At 50.4% G+C, this 15,167-nt stretch overlaps 1 long non-coding RNA gene across 1 annotated transcript; it reads right to left on the bottom strand.

Annotated features, from left to right (window-relative positions):
* Positions 1-13,262: 13,262 nt before the first annotated feature.
* LOC140681144 (uncharacterized) lies at positions 13,263-14,005 on the bottom strand. Its single transcript, XR_012052390.1, has 2 exons — positions 13,832-14,005; positions 13,263-13,404 (listed from the first exon to the last, which is right to left on the bottom strand). It is a non-coding gene; the product is annotated as an uncharacterized lncRNA (long non-coding RNA).
* Between the last annotated feature and the right edge of the window lie 1,162 nt (positions 14,006-15,167).

Below are 15,167 nucleotides of genomic sequence, written 5' to 3' on the forward strand. Positions count from 1 at the left end.
TTCAGGATTTCAAAAGCACAATTTAGAAAGTTCAATGTAAACAACGCCTTGGCAAGATGGATTTGAGGGGCTTCCCCCTTCATTGTCTGTTAAGTAAAATTCTTTTTAGACTCTGGTGGGTCCTCTCAACCACAGCTTGGCCCGTAGGGGATTGGGGGGTGCCGGTCTTATGTTCCACTCCCCATTGCTGCAGGAAGCTCTGGAACTCCCTGGATGTGTACACGGGTCCGTTGTCCGTCTTAATGACCTTGGGGACCCCCAACGTGGAGAAGGCTTGTATAAGATGTTTTTTTGTGTCAAGTGCCCTCTCCCCTGTGTGGGCTGAGGCATAGACTGTGCCAGAGAAGGTGTCCACAGAAACATGTATATTTTTGAGTCTGCCAGATGAAGGGATTTTGGTGATATCCATCTGCCACACCTCACAACTCTGTAATCCTCGGGGGTTTGCCCTTGCGCTCAGCACCGGCGTTTGATGTTTTTGACATGCGAAACATGTTGCCACAATGGCTTGAGCCTGTTCGGGGGTCAGGTGAAATTGCCGTACAAGGCCGGGTGCATTTTGATGGAACATCTGATGGCTTATGTTTGCCTGCTCGAACACATCAGGGAGCGGGGCCATCTGGTCTGGGTCAGCCAGGGCATCAGCTCGACGATTGCCCTCCACGATGAACCCCGGCAGGTCTGTGTGCAACCTGACATGCATTACATAAAAAGGTTGCTCTCGGTGGGAGGCAATATCAACTAATTTGGAGAGCAATTCATAAAGTGCAATGTTAGATACCTCCTGCAGTACTGCATCTTCGGCTTAGGGCACTACACCAGCTACATATGCCGAATCAGTAAGCAAATTATATGGTTCGGGGAACTTTTCAAATGCGCTGACAACAGCGGCCAACTCAGCTACATGAGGCAATCATTCTACCTCACCAACATCTGCCTCCCACAGCTGAGTTTGAGGATCTTTCCAAGTCATTACTGACTCGTGGGATGTCCTGGATGCATCTGTAAAAATGGTCAGAGCTTCGAATGGGGTTCTACTCTAAACACTCTTTCACAAAATTTAAAATTGGATGTCCAAATTGAAAATTTTGTGGGCCGTCCGATGGAGTGAAATCTGGCCAGCGTAGCTGTCCAATGCAAACTGCAGTGTTTCGTTTGCCTGAAGCAGGTGCTCTGACATTGCTTTTGTAATTTGGCCCGTATTCAATTGTACGGTTATATGAATAATGTAAAAATTGCATCCTGCTAACTCCTGGATCCGCATGCGTGCTTTGCGGATAAGTTCGGCCACCAGTTCTTGTGGCTTTGTCATTCTTTTGGACCAGTGATGGCTGAGGAAAACCCACTCTATGATCAGGAGAGGGTCCCTTTTGCCCTGGTTCTTTCCCTTGATATTTTGGTCCCATTGAAAGATCACCCCATGTAGGTGTGGCAGTTTCCCTAATATGATAAACCTAAAGGGCAGGCCCGGTTGGTAGAGGTGGGCCTGCCTGGCAGTTATCTGTTCCTGAACTTTCTCTAGAAGAGCGCTTGCCTCCTGGGTAAGGGTCCGGGTGGAACTAGGCCCCTCTCCCCCTTCCGACAAATTGAAAAAGGGGGCTAGGTCTTTGGTGGTAATACCCAGCCACAGCCCTACCCAGTTTAAGGACCCGCACAGTTGTTGAACATCTGCCAAGGTACGGACACTATTTTTGAAAGCAAATTTCTGAGGCACAATGGTCTTCTTTCCTACTTCAAGACCCAGGTACTTCCAGGGTGGCATCTGTTGAATCTTTGCCTGGAGCTCGAACCCTGCAGCAATCAACGCACTGGTCGTTAGGTCAAGCACGTGGGTAAGTATATCCTCATTTGAGGCAAACACCAGTGTGGGAGTTGTAATTTTTTTCTTTCCCCCTCCATTCCTTCTCCTCCCAGCCCCCACCACCATGCGGTGCCCTTTTGTGCTGTGACCCTGCCTTCCCCCTCCCCCTCGCCACGCGGTCTGCTCCCTCCACCCCCCCCAGCCTTTCCCATCCCCGCCCCGTCCTTGGGGTCTCCTGCTTTCTTGGGGAGGTTTCCCCACCCCCGCCTTATCCTCATTGGCCACGGTTCCTTTTCCACCCCCTCTCCCAGTTTGGGGGATATATCAGATACCCTGCCGGTGCCCCGGTTGTCTCGGGAAGCACGCACCCACAATAAACACGTGAATGCACCCGAATCCCGTGTCTGCCATCTGTCTGTCCCCGCGCTGAGACTGAGCCTGCAGAGCCCAGGGGAAAGTGGCGGCCGACTCCCCCCGCTCCTCTCGCGCGTTGGCCGGCACCCACCCCGTCTGGCTTTGCAAGGCAACAAATGGTAGCAGAGGAAGGTTCTTTCCTTCATCTTGTGAAAGAGGGAGAGAGGAAGGCTGCCATCCTGAGAGCTCTGCCCCACACTAAGCGGAGCTGATTCGCCGGGCAGAAAACAAAACTGAAGCTTCTGGACACTCTTCTGTCTGCGCCGCTGCGCTCTCTGCCCCTGCCAGCAGCAGAGCCGCGCCGCAGGGGTGCCAGGCTTCAGGGGTTTGCAGGGGCAGGCTTACCCGAAGACAGAAGAGGGAGGTTTGGCAGTGGCTCGCGGTTGAGCCTGAGCCCCGAGAACGGTGCATCAGGCAACCACACATGCATAGAGACTACTAGAGGCTGACAGTGGCTGAAACCAGGGTTTCAGGGATGAGCCCTGGTTAACAGGAACACCCAGGCTTCTAGAAGAGCCAAACCGCAAAAGAAAACGTCCTCAGTTCAGCGTGATTTTCCATCACCAAGGAGAGAGATAGAGATTTCACCGCCCGAGCCCGGAGGGTAAGTGGGTCTGAGCAGGGTTGGATTCCTGGCGGGTGGCTGGGCTACCTTTTTTTTTCTTTTTAGTTTTAACCACTGTCCACGCCCAGACAGGGGCTGTAGGCTTGCATGTCCCTGGCAGCCAGGAATCTTTTTCTTTTCCGATGAGGATGCAAACTCGCTTGGTCTTTTTTGGGGTAATTCATACTGGAAAGCTCCTTCTCTTTCTCAGAAAGCTGCCTTTTCTACCCTCTCCTCCCTATTCTAGGCTATGGGGGCAGGGGGGGTCGAAAAGACACCAATGGGACAGAATTGTAAACGGTGACACGTCAGCTATGGGAGAATTGTTAACATGCTAAGAGAGGCCCTTCACATCCACGCATTTCGTCGGCTTCCAGCCGCGTTGGGCCCCTCTCCTGTAGATTTCCCTCTCGGCTTCTGCGAAGCCCCCCCTTCCTTTTTCCCCGCAGATTCCCCAAACCTTCTCCCTTGAGGATGGCAGCGGCCGAGCCGCCCCAAGTGCTCTGCCGGACACTGTTATCCTCCCTTAGGGGTGGCATTGGCCGTGCCTCCCCGGGCGAGATGCAGTGCACCCAGCACCCCCTCCCAAGATGGCACTGGCCACACTACAGGGACCCCATTTTCCCACCATAACCCTTCTCTTCCGCCGACGTTTCATTGCCAGCCCGTCCCCTCCCCCAATGGCCCTGCGCCATCCTGCAGCGGGCCAGCCCCTATTGGGGGGGAGGTGAGTTTGGATTAATCCCTCAGTCCTTCTTCTGGCCCCCCCTCTGATGGGAGGGATTGCTGTAATTGAACTGAAAGCCTGCTAGGTAATGCTTGTTTTAAAGTACAGATTTAATAAAGTTACACAGAAAGCAAAAATTAAATATTGATAAATAATCTTTATAATAACATTTTAAAATATTTTAAAATCTATGATGGGAGAAATTTCTGTGATCTTTTTCCAGTCCCACAGTGACAAAGAATTCTATAAAGCAAATTACAACTGAATATTTTCAGCCTTTAAAAATAAGGTAAGCAAAATAGTAGAAAGAGTTACATGTGAGTTGCATTTCCAAAGCAGATGATTGCCTTTAATGCTTAAGGCTAAAGAAGGGGAAATGAGAGAATCTGTGTGTTGAAAAAAAAAACACCCATAATGGAACTGTGCAAATGCATTCTGTTCCTCCCTGAAATGGAAAGTCTCATTTTCTAAATATCATTGAAAGTTGAGGCCATAATTTCAAGTGATTTAATGGCAATCAGCTGTGTTAAATCATTAAAGAGAGCATTACTGATCTGGTTTCACAGGTGTCTGAATGGATGATGAACAGAAAATCGATACATTCCTAATAATGTTTTTTTGGATAAGTCAGATTTTCTGAGGATTCAGAAAACAGGTTTGGGTTTGTTTTTTTCTCCCTCTAAAAAATGGCCAAAAGAGTTCATGCTTTCACTTAGTTTTGAAGGATCACTCAGCTAGTATCAAGGGCAAAGATAGCAGATTCCAAAAAGATGTCCTGGATTTTCAGACTTTTCGCAGACAAAATATCATGAAAGAAAAAATTTAAATCAATTGAATTCAGACACCACTTTGCTCTCTATTAAACCACAAACCCACACTCCAACCTAACCCTAACCCTAAACCCACACTCTAACCTAACCCTAAACCCACACTCTAGCCTAACCTTAACCCTTCTCATTAATACAAACACAGAAACACTGACAGCCTTGGTTGGCAGAAAAAGGAAAACTGTAATTTCTCGACAACTCATTGAGAGCAGTCAATGTTAAAGCCCCTGCCCTGGGTTTCACTGCCACTCCCCACCTGTGCCCATCCCTGCAGGGCAGGACCAGTATCAGGAGGACCTGTGGCAAGAGGTGGTGACAGCAGCAGGCCTCTCTGCCCAGGGCAGAAGGCACAGCACCTCTGCTCCTGGCCGGAACAGGGGCCCCTTGCCCGGGGGGTACATGGTGTCCCAAAAAGAGGAGGGGCCTCAGCAAGAGGCCAATCCCCCAGCAGCTCTAGCAGGGCTCTTGCAATTCTTTATCCAAGGAAAAGGAAATAAATTGTTATTTCCCTCACAGAGTCCCTAGATGCTGGTTTCTCTCCCTTCTAATGCCCTTCACCTTCCCCTCGTGCCCCGCTGTGGGTGACACCCCTGTGCTGGAGGGCACAGCCACGGGCCCCTGGAGTCCGAGGGCTGTGTCAGCAGTGGTACCTCTTCCCACAGGAAATCCTGCTGCAGCTGCCATACCCTCAGCAGAGCAGATGCCAAAGGCAGAGCAGGCAGCAGGAACAGCTCGTCTGTCAGAGCACCAAGCCCCAAACCGTCCTATCCAAATATCTGGATACGCAGTGACTCCACAAGCCAATATAATGGAACTGGGGGCACTCACCGCTGATGTTTCAGCCCAGAAAGTAGAACTAATTTCAGTCACTTGAGCTTTGGAATCGAGTAGAGGAAAAGGAGTTTACATTTGAACTTATTCAGAATATGCCTTTGGAGTGGTACATGCACATGGGACTTCTGGAAAGAAAGAGACCTTTTAACATATCAAAGCTCCAATCAAAAATGGAGAACAAATCTTGGGTTTACTTGAAAGTATCCAGAAACCAGAGGAAGTTGCCATCAGGCATTGCAGAGCACACCAAGTGGATAAGACCAAACTGGAATTGGGGAAACACTTAGCCAACGAGAGTGCAGAAGAAGACATGTTAGAAAACATGTTAGAAAACAAAGTTTTCCTTTGCTGCAAAATGAAATATAGGTATTAAGAAACTAGTTCCCCATACGGAAGTTTGTCTCAAGAAAAAGGGGGACTTGATAAGGACCATAGAACAGAGTGTTAGCGTTCAGGAACACACATAATCACAGGATATGATTATAAGCAGATGCTTTTATTGAGAGCTCTGGGAATCAGGGGTACAGACCCAAATCTGACTCCGACATGGCTTTTGAGCTGAACGTATTTTGTATTCTATCGTTATATAACTTACATATTAATTATTAAACTTATATTGTTCTATTGTATACATTGACTTTATTCAAGCATGAGTTTCTCATGATCTTTCTGAGGCCCCTGACCACACTTTCTCATGATTATTCTTACAAATAAACAGTAATTATATTTAATTACTAAACAATCATCACATCTAACAAGTATATCATTTATCATGTACTAGCTACACAGGTGCAGTTCTAGCAAGGTACAAGGCCTATATGTACCTAGGGTATTTTTTTTTTCAGGGCTTACTAAGCTTGATTTTCCTTTTAACCCTCAATCCCCATGATTTTAAAACCCTTTTACTATCACAACCATCATCAGCACTTGGGGGTAGCACAATTCCAGTGGCACAAACAGTGCCTTGAGGCCACTTCACTCTGTTATAAATGCCTATTGCAATGGTTGGCTCTCTCAATTCAGAGATAAATATCATATGTTTGTTAAGGAAAGTATATTGGCTTATAGTTGTGTTATTGTGATTTGTTGTTTAGATGTCCTCTGTTCTCCCCATAGTCCATCTTCCCCAGCCCATGCAGTTGCCAAGAGAGGGCTTTAGTAGTCCAGGCCTGAGGAAGGAGGGTGTGTACCTGTGCCTTTGCATAAAACATTTGAGAAAAGGGCAAGCTTGTTACTAGGAAGTGCAGCATGACAACACCTCACCTCCAATCAAGTGGCAAGAAAGAAACCTCCACGGATGAACGGCAAAGAAGAGTCCACTGACAGACCTTGGGAGGGGCCAGGGCTGCCTGAGGCAACCCCCAGGGGTACAAAAAGCGGAGCAGCCAATTTATAGATGAGCTCATGGCTGCGGGGTTGCAAACTCCCAGCATTGCACCGTCCTTTTTCCTTATCCAGTCCTTTGTTATATTTTGTTAAAGTTTTTAGTAAACCTTTAAAATCCTTAAAAGTGAATGTCGCTTCTCACAGCTCGGAGAGTAACATCCCCTGGGAAACCACCTGAATTCTTTGCTGCAATGTGCTGAGGGCTGCATGGAGAGAAACATCCAGGACAGGGAGGCTCCAGGGGAAATGCTCAGGACAGCCACGGACTGCCCAGAGGGACATAAGAGTGGTGGGTGTGCAGGGAGAAGTCACAGCTGCCTCCCTTCTGAACCACCCTGAGGACCTGGACGGGGCCGTGCTGTGCCCTGGGCACTGACCTGGAACTGAGGGATGTGGCAGAGGCCTTTGGTGTCAGGGATGTTGAGAAGGCTGGGCAGTGTCACGGTGAGACCTCTCTCAAAGCCCCTGGAAAGGCCAGAGCCATCCCAGAGGGTCCTGGGCACTTGGGAAGGGCACACATAGAACCAGTCTGCAAACAGGGCAGGGAGGGGATGGGGACAGTCACAGACCGGTCAGGCTCAGCAGGGAAGGGGATGTGGCAAATCCTCCTGCAGCCATTCCAGGCACTGGCAGCACAAGGCAGGGACTGCAGAACCCACGTGGCAGGGAAAAGAAGGGGATGTTGTTTGCCCAGACCTTAGCAGGGTCTGTGACATGGTCTGCTGGGTCTCCTCAGAGCCAGATTGGAGAAAGATGGGCTGAAGGAATGGAACATGGGGTGAGTGGGAATTTGGCTGAACAATGAGGGTCAAATGTCATTCATGGAACAGAGTCCTCTTGGCAGCCACGCCCGGGTGACATCCCGCAGTGACCAGCCCTTGACTACAATTCATATATTCCCTGTGCCATGGGACAAAATGCACTTCCAAGTCCTTTGTGGATGATGCCAAATTTCTGGAAACCCTTGCGCAGCTGCATCTGGTTAATGCTGCCTGCTAGAGAAAAGCTGAGCAAAACGACACTGGCGGGTTAAATGTGTGAGGCCATCAGGGGCCAGCAAGCCTCTTTCTCCCTCTCTCTCTGTGATCTCCCAAACTTAAGGCAAAGGAAACACACAAGTTTTGTAGATGCTCATGGCTGAAAGAAATTAAAAAGCTCAGAAAGTCCACAAAGGCCTATAAAGTTTTATTAATTCATTATGCATTTAGCATAGAAATTGGGATGTCAGTCCCTGAGCTATAAAAGGGCATGTCAGTAGGTTTTGTACAAAGGCACAAGAGGAAAGGTGAAAGAGAGGAGAGACAGAGACAAGAGAGACAGAGACAGACATGAATCAGAGGAGCAGAGAGAAAACAAGAGAGAGAGAAGAAGAGATCCCCAGTCCTGGTTTCAGCATTGATCTCCCCAATGGGATGTCCAGGGTGCTGGGGCACAAATGTGCCTGGGCTTGGTGGGAGGACCTCTTCACTGATCACTTTTTCCTGCCCTGGCGATAAGTGTCTCACTTTCTGTGCAAATGACTTTTCATGTGCTGTTTGTTCTGCTGAACCTTTCTCTAAATGGCTCAGAGGCTTTGGGGGTCTTTGGTGGTCTTGATCGCCCCACAGTCCATGCCCACTTCTCATTCCTGCACTTGGGCCATGTCGTGCTTATGCCCAGGAGCCAGAGCAAGGATGTTTGTCCTGGAAAAGTTCTGCCTTTATCTGCATGGCCCCTTCTGCAGACACAGCCTGTTCTTCCTCAAAATGTGTTATTGCCAAGAAGTCTTGGCTGTTCTTACCAATCCTTGGTTGGTCCCACAGCCATCCAGTTTTTGATGTTTGGGACATGCAAACCAGGTCCTGATCTTCTGGGCTTCTACACCCTCCTCAGCAAGGGCCTCAAAAGCAAAGGCCACAGGTGGAAGCAAAGAAACAACAAATGAGATCAATCCTCTTTTGCTGATTCCCATCAGCAGACAATGTCCAGCCACCTCCTGGCAGGAAGGGATAAAGAACATGTACTTTGTGTTTTATATGAGAAATGTCTTGGTAGAAAACATCCACAGCCCTCCCTGCCAGCCCTATGCCCTTCCTTTCCCTCAGTTTATTGCTGACCATGACATTGCATAGAATGGGAGATCCCTTGGGTCAGTCCAGCCCAGCTGTCCCCTCCCTGTGCCCTCAGGAACACTTGCCCATCCCCACCCATTGCCTGAGGGAATTGCAGACATGCCCTGGGCATGGCAGGGGCAGGGCAGGGCTGGATATGGCAGGGCAGGGCCCGGGGGGCAGCGAGATGAGAGTGTGCAGCCTGCAGGGACACAGCAGCAGCTGTGGGACAGCGCAGGACAAGCTGTGCTGGACATGGCCAAGGGCCCTGGCAAGGCTGGCAGTGGCCAGGAGAAGCCAAGCCTTGGTGCCCTGGGGCACAGCAGCGTCTTGCCACCAAGGGCTGTGAGGAGGAGACACCTTGTCCTGAGGCACTGGGGCCTCCTGGCACAGCCCCAGCCAGGCTGGGCACTGTCATCCCTTGTCCTGCCCTCAGCATCCCTTCCTATGCCAGTGCTCCCGGCAGAGCCCTGAGCAGGCGGGGAGGGACAGGATCTGCCTTCCCTGGGGCTGGGGCTCAGGCCTTGGCCTTTCTGCTGCCTCCAGCCAGCCCAGGCTCTGCTCAGCAGCTGAGCTGCCTACACAGAGCCTCTGCCTCCCTGCACTCCTGGCCTCAGGGAGCTGCTGGGAAGAGGCCCTGGGGAGCCTTGGTCAGGAATGGCCCTGGGCCCTCCTTCATGCTCCCAGGGACTGCAGGTTCTTCAAAGGACTTGGGCTTTTGCCTTGGGGTCCTGAGAGGTTTTTGCAATCATGGCCTGCAATTATCTGCTGGAATTACTCCCTGGAGATTCTTTGTCAGTAACAAACTCAGTGGGGCTCATTAATGCTTCAAGGTACTGCAGTTCTTTTAAAGTAATTCCCTTTTTCCTTCCCACACTGAGTCTCTGAGAGGTTTGTGCCATCCTGGCCTCCAATTCTCTCCTCCAACAAGTCCATGAGGGGTCTGTGTGGATGGTCCTCAGGGGACCCATTCATGCTTTGAGACACTTTGGGTTTTTCCTCAGATTTTGACTCCTGGTTAGGTTGGCGCAATCTCCTCTCAGGCCCTGAGCTTCCAGGGCTCAGCTCTAAATGCACCACGGGGCTCATTGGGATCAAGCAAGTCCTGACAAACCATGGCTCTGCCCTGATTTCCCTCTGCTCTAGTGCAGTCCATTAGGAAGGTTTCCTACAATAGTGATGGAAAACTATCTGCAAGAGCTTCCAATAAATCCACATTCCTCTTTGAAGAGTATATTTTATGACTGTTCTATTTAGAGCAGAGGTGGCTGCAGCATTCAGCAACTGATATTGGCCCAGGGACTCTCCTGAGGATGTCTGGCCTAGTGAGAGAAGCTGTGCCTGGAGGTCTGAGGCAGTGTGGACAACCTTGCCCCACATAGCCCAAGCCCGTCCTGTCTCTGCTCAGTCACCTGGGACCTGCTGTGCTTGGAGAACTGTCTGTGCTCAGGCAAAGAGGGGTTTTCTTCTTTTATTTTTTGAAGCAATCTAAAACTCCTAAGCTTCCCCATTTAAAACAGACACACTCCTCAAGTGTGTGACAAGCCCTAGGTACCTCCAATGAGGTTCCCCTTCCCCAAGGCAGAGCCCTGCAAGGAATGATGTAGACACACAGGAAGATCTGCAATGAACACAAATGCAGAGTTGGCTCAGGGCATCATTAGAGCAACTCCTGAAGGACAGACCAGCTTTGCACTCCTTGCAGCTCAAAGCTCCCAGTGGGTCGTTGGGAGGTGTGTGAGTGACTCAAGAGTGAAGGAAGGGAAATGCAGAGAGCCCTGGAAGTGCTTCTGTGCAGACAGGCTGTGGGGAAGGGCACTGCACACCTGCCCTGGGCCGGCTGTGAGGGTGGATCATCATCCCAACCTGCACTGGGCCATTGCAAGGGACTGCTGCCATGGACACTGCACTGACCCCAGTGCGCCAGCCCATTGCTCAGGGCTGGTGTCACTGCCCAGAGCCAGAGGGGAGCCCTTGCTCTGGGTCTGTGCCGTGGCCGCCTGCCCTGTGCCGCGCGGGCCGGTCAGGCGCCGCGGAACCTGCAGCAAACAGCAGGGCCAGGGCCAAGGCCAGGTCAGGCAGACAGAAAGGGGCAGTGCTGGGCACTGTTTGCATGGCAGCCCTCACTGGGACACCACACCTGGGTCACCTGGCCTGGCAGGTGCCATGGAAACCCCTGGCAGGGACTGATGGCACAGACCCTGGCACTGAGACGCTGCTGCTGGGCCGGGTGCTGAGCACAGGGCTGGGCACACAGAGATGCTTTTGTTCTTGCTGAGCTCCCACTGAGACAAAGCCTGGCCTGCCCCTCCTCTGGCCACGCTGGAGAGGGGCTGGGGCTGCGGGGGAGCTTGGGAGGGGACACAGCCAGGACAGGTGACCCCCACTGACCCCGGGGATACCCCAGACCATAGGGCAGGCATCACGCTCAGGGTATAAAGTGGGGGGAACAAGGAGGAAGGGGGGACATTTGGAGTGATGGCTTTTCTCTTCCTAGATAGCACTTAGGCTGGAGGGGGCCCTGTTTCACCAGTGGGCAGGGTCAGCACCAAAGACAGACACCAACTGAAGGAATTGTGTCATTTATATCATGCACAGCTGCAAAGAATTACAAAAGGATAAGCTCAGCAAAGCACATCATCATTAGCAAAGCATTACAAAAGAAGCTCAGCAATGCATCCAGTCATTGCTACCAGAGATTGCCTGGAGTGATTAAGGAAAGATCCATCACCAGTTAGCCTCAGGCTTTACCATCATCCACAGCCACACATCAGCTGGGGGAAGCCAAGGACTGGAGAGCCACTCCCAGACACTGGGAATTCCTGCAGGTGCCTCCACCTCTGCAAGCAATGAGGCTCCAAGCCCAAAGCTGTGAGAGGACCCAGCTTTTACACTGTTAAACAAACAAGCTGGCATCACTGCCACTGCGAGAACATCTGCTTTCATTCTCCTGACTGCTTTCTCCCAAAGCCTGGCCAGGGCTGAAGGAGGAACCAAGGGAGTTGACTTTGATCCTTCACCCCCAAACAAGGCCAGATGGGGCCTTGTCTGTTTCTAAATACAGAAAGATAAATCCATGTTTTATCAAGGAACACATACATTGATCATGTTGTTAATCATGCTTTGTTAGTGAGTGGATACAAATACAACATTTGCTTGGGAGGTTCATCTAGAGGTGAGCTTTGCCTCAGGGCCTGTTCAGGCCTTGATCACAGCCTGTTCAGGCCTTGGTACTTTGATCGGTCCTGAGACCTACAATCAACTACAACCTTTGTAACAATTCTTTCAGTAACACAGCTTAGATTTAAGTATTAGGCATAAAGGCATCTCCTCTTGTTCTACAATTAAGTGCAGTTTAAGTTCATTACTCAGAGCTATTCATGTTCCTTTTAAAACATGCCTAAATAGTTTCTATTCTCTGTTATTTATCAAATGCCTCTCTTTTCTTGAGACTGTCTCTTTTAAGAAAGGTCCCAATACTCCACTTCCCAGCACAAAGTGTCACAGCAACTCACCAAGTGCACACACTGCAATGATGACAGGCACTGCCACGAATGCATTTCACAGCAGCCTCTAATTTGGCAGCCATGAAGCCAATCCCACCAAGAAGAATTTTCTTCTTTCTGCCACTCTTCTACTGCTCTTTCTGTCAAGGTGATTCCTGACTGTTGGCCTTCAAACCCATCACTGCTAGCAGTGCAACATCCCCGTCTCCTGATAGCCCAGGTTCCTCCTTGGCCAGCAAGCAGATAATCCAAGGCCATGCGGTTCTCTGGAGTCCCCATTTGTGTTTGTTGGAGCTCATAGGATGTGCTATTGGACATTTTAACAGTATCATTTGCTACCTCTTCTAATAATCCAATGTGCTATTGGACATTTTAACAGTATCATTTACTACCTCTTCTAATAATCCATTCAGCTCATTCATGTAAACTCCACGGGACGGGGCAGCGCACATGGGGCACAGGGTGAACCAGAATCTTTTACTTTCGGAAACCCAAGGCACTCTTTGGGTGAAAAATGTTCTCTGGGCCCTAACTCTTCCGTGTGGTCGTTGCTGAAGGACCCTAAATGGGGGCCCTGCAGCTGGGAGTGGTGAGACACTGACACTGACCAGCTGCAGCACCCCAAGTTCTATTGACATTGGGAGTGATGGTAAAGCACAGAAATCTTCTGACACTGTAGCCTCTATAACTATAACAGGGTTTGGTTTCTCCTGACGGGAAATCTGAGTGAATCCTGTCACACTGATCGTTGTATTCCCGTGTCCCACAGCACAGGTTTCTGTAACTGTCCCTTCTTTGACTCCGTTACGAGGCAGAGCCCATTGAACGAGTTCTGGCCACCCCACAGGGTGGGCCCTCCAAGGGAAGCCCATTCCTCCCAACTTCAGCTGAGAACATACCCAGCAATTAGTGACACTGAGTGCTTTGGCTACCTTGGTCTTTAAATTTCCAAAACATTTTGATGACTGATCTCTTGGTGAAACTCTGGAAGTGTTTTGGCAAACGTCAGTAGTACTTTAGTGACACCGTTCTTCATTCTTTTTGCTCAATCTCATTCAAGTTAGGAACAATAATTCTGTTGTCCATGGAGCTGGCACCTTTTTAATTACAGTATAATGCTCCAAGGTCCTTTATTGTTCAGCTTTATCATGTTGTCTGTGGGTAACAAGGCTTGGTGGGGCCCTTTCCCCTTTGGCTGGAAGAGGGCCAGGACCTCTATTTAAAGAAAAAAAAAAGGTAAAGAAAAAAAAAAAACAATTAGATGAATTGTAAAAGATACAAGTAAAATCCAAGTGCTAGTGAAACAACTTCTGTAACTTTGCATTAAGAGGTAAATGATCTTTTTAAAAAGAGAACTCAGTTATTTACACTGTAAATGTGCTGATGGCATGGATCCATCTTACTGACCTCAACAGCCTTTTTTACAGTTTTTGGGGTTTGTTTCCAACATTGTTATTTTAAATTGTGGACGAAGCAATGGGAAATTGATTGGGGCCCTTCGAGCTCCAGGCAGGACTGGGAATCTCAACTCTGTCAAACCCCAAATCTTTTAGAAGATGACCTTCCTTCTCACTCTGTGAATGAGCTGCACATTCCCTCTGAAATTGTCAGGGGTTTCTTACAGATGAAAAATCCCACTTACGGCTTTTTGCTCTGGTTTGGAAGTGGGAAGGGCAATTCTCCATCCATCAGCTCCAGACTGCACTGCCTCAGGAACACGGCTCACTTGCCAGCTTTGGCCACTCGTGGCACGTCTAGAGGAGGAAGAAAGTGCAACTGCACGATTCCAGCCAAAAAGAAATGAAGAATGAATAGTGGAGATCCAGGCGTTCCTGTGGAGATTCAGGGGTTCAGCTGGGACAGTGAAGAGTTTGGGTCCTTGCCAATTGGATGTGTGTCCCCAGCTGCAATCTCCTGGCCTGCAGGGGAGTCTCACTCACCTGCCAAAGCAGAAAGCTCAGGCACTGTGCTCGGAATAGGCTTGTCTGATGCAAAGCTGTCAGAGCAATGTGAGGGCAGAGCCAGCCCAGCTGTGCCCAGGGCAGAGCCCAGCAGAGCCCTGGCAGAGCCCAGAGCAGCCTCAGCACCCGCAGAGCCCGGCTGCAAGGAGAGAAACCAGAAACTGCCCGTCAGCTGAAGGCTGCTGTCCCCTTGTCCCAGCTGCCCACAGAGCCCAGGCCATGCTGGCCGTGCCCAGAGCTGTGCCCAGAGCTGCCCATCACTGCTGCCTTTGGGAGCAGAGCAGGAGGGCAGGACATTCCCAGCCTGCAGCCAGCCACAGCACATCCAGCCCTCAGCAGCTGCCCAGAGCAAGAGACTCCTTGTGCTTGTTGCTGTCTCCCAAAAGCTCTGATCCCACCATGCCAAGCAGACGGGGACTCACCTCACGCCATCCTCCGCTGGGAGAAAAGCTGGTCCCAAACGATGTCCTCAGCCTTCTCCAAGGGCACGGCCCATCCACGCTGCAGCTGCTCCCAGGCACTTCCCAATCCCGACTGGACCTTACATAGAACGCTTCCTCTAGAAAAACAAACAACAAACTGTTGAAAAGAGATTAGAGACAAAGGGAAACAAGAAAAAAACTCTTTATCTCTGTCAAGGGCCTGAGGAAGGCCCAACCCCTACATGCTAGGGAAAATCCCACCCAAAGGGGAGAGAAGCCCACACTTTCTCTCTTCCCTCCTACACTGCCCCCCAAAATAACAGTGATCCCAAAGCAAACAAGGGCAGTGGAGCAGCCCAAGCCCTTCCCTGCCTGCAAAGCAAAGCAGCCCCTGCACAGGTTCTGGAGTCCCACCTCTGCTCCCACCATGGAGGTTTGTTTGTGTCAGGCTGGCTGCCCCAGCCCCAGCCCCAGCCCCAGCCCAGGCCATGCTGGGTGCTGGGGGCTGTTGGCAGGGCCAGGAGCCAACCCCCATCTTGTATCCACCCCAACCCGTGCCCCCAGCCCTGCCAAAAAGCAGCTGGGCAGCGACTGA

The sequence above is a fragment of the Taeniopygia guttata genome, chromosome 32 (assembly GCF_048771995.1).
Source record: "Taeniopygia guttata chromosome 32, bTaeGut7.mat, whole genome shotgun sequence".
Taxonomy (NCBI): Eukaryota; Metazoa; Chordata; class Aves; order Passeriformes; family Estrildidae; genus Taeniopygia; species Taeniopygia guttata.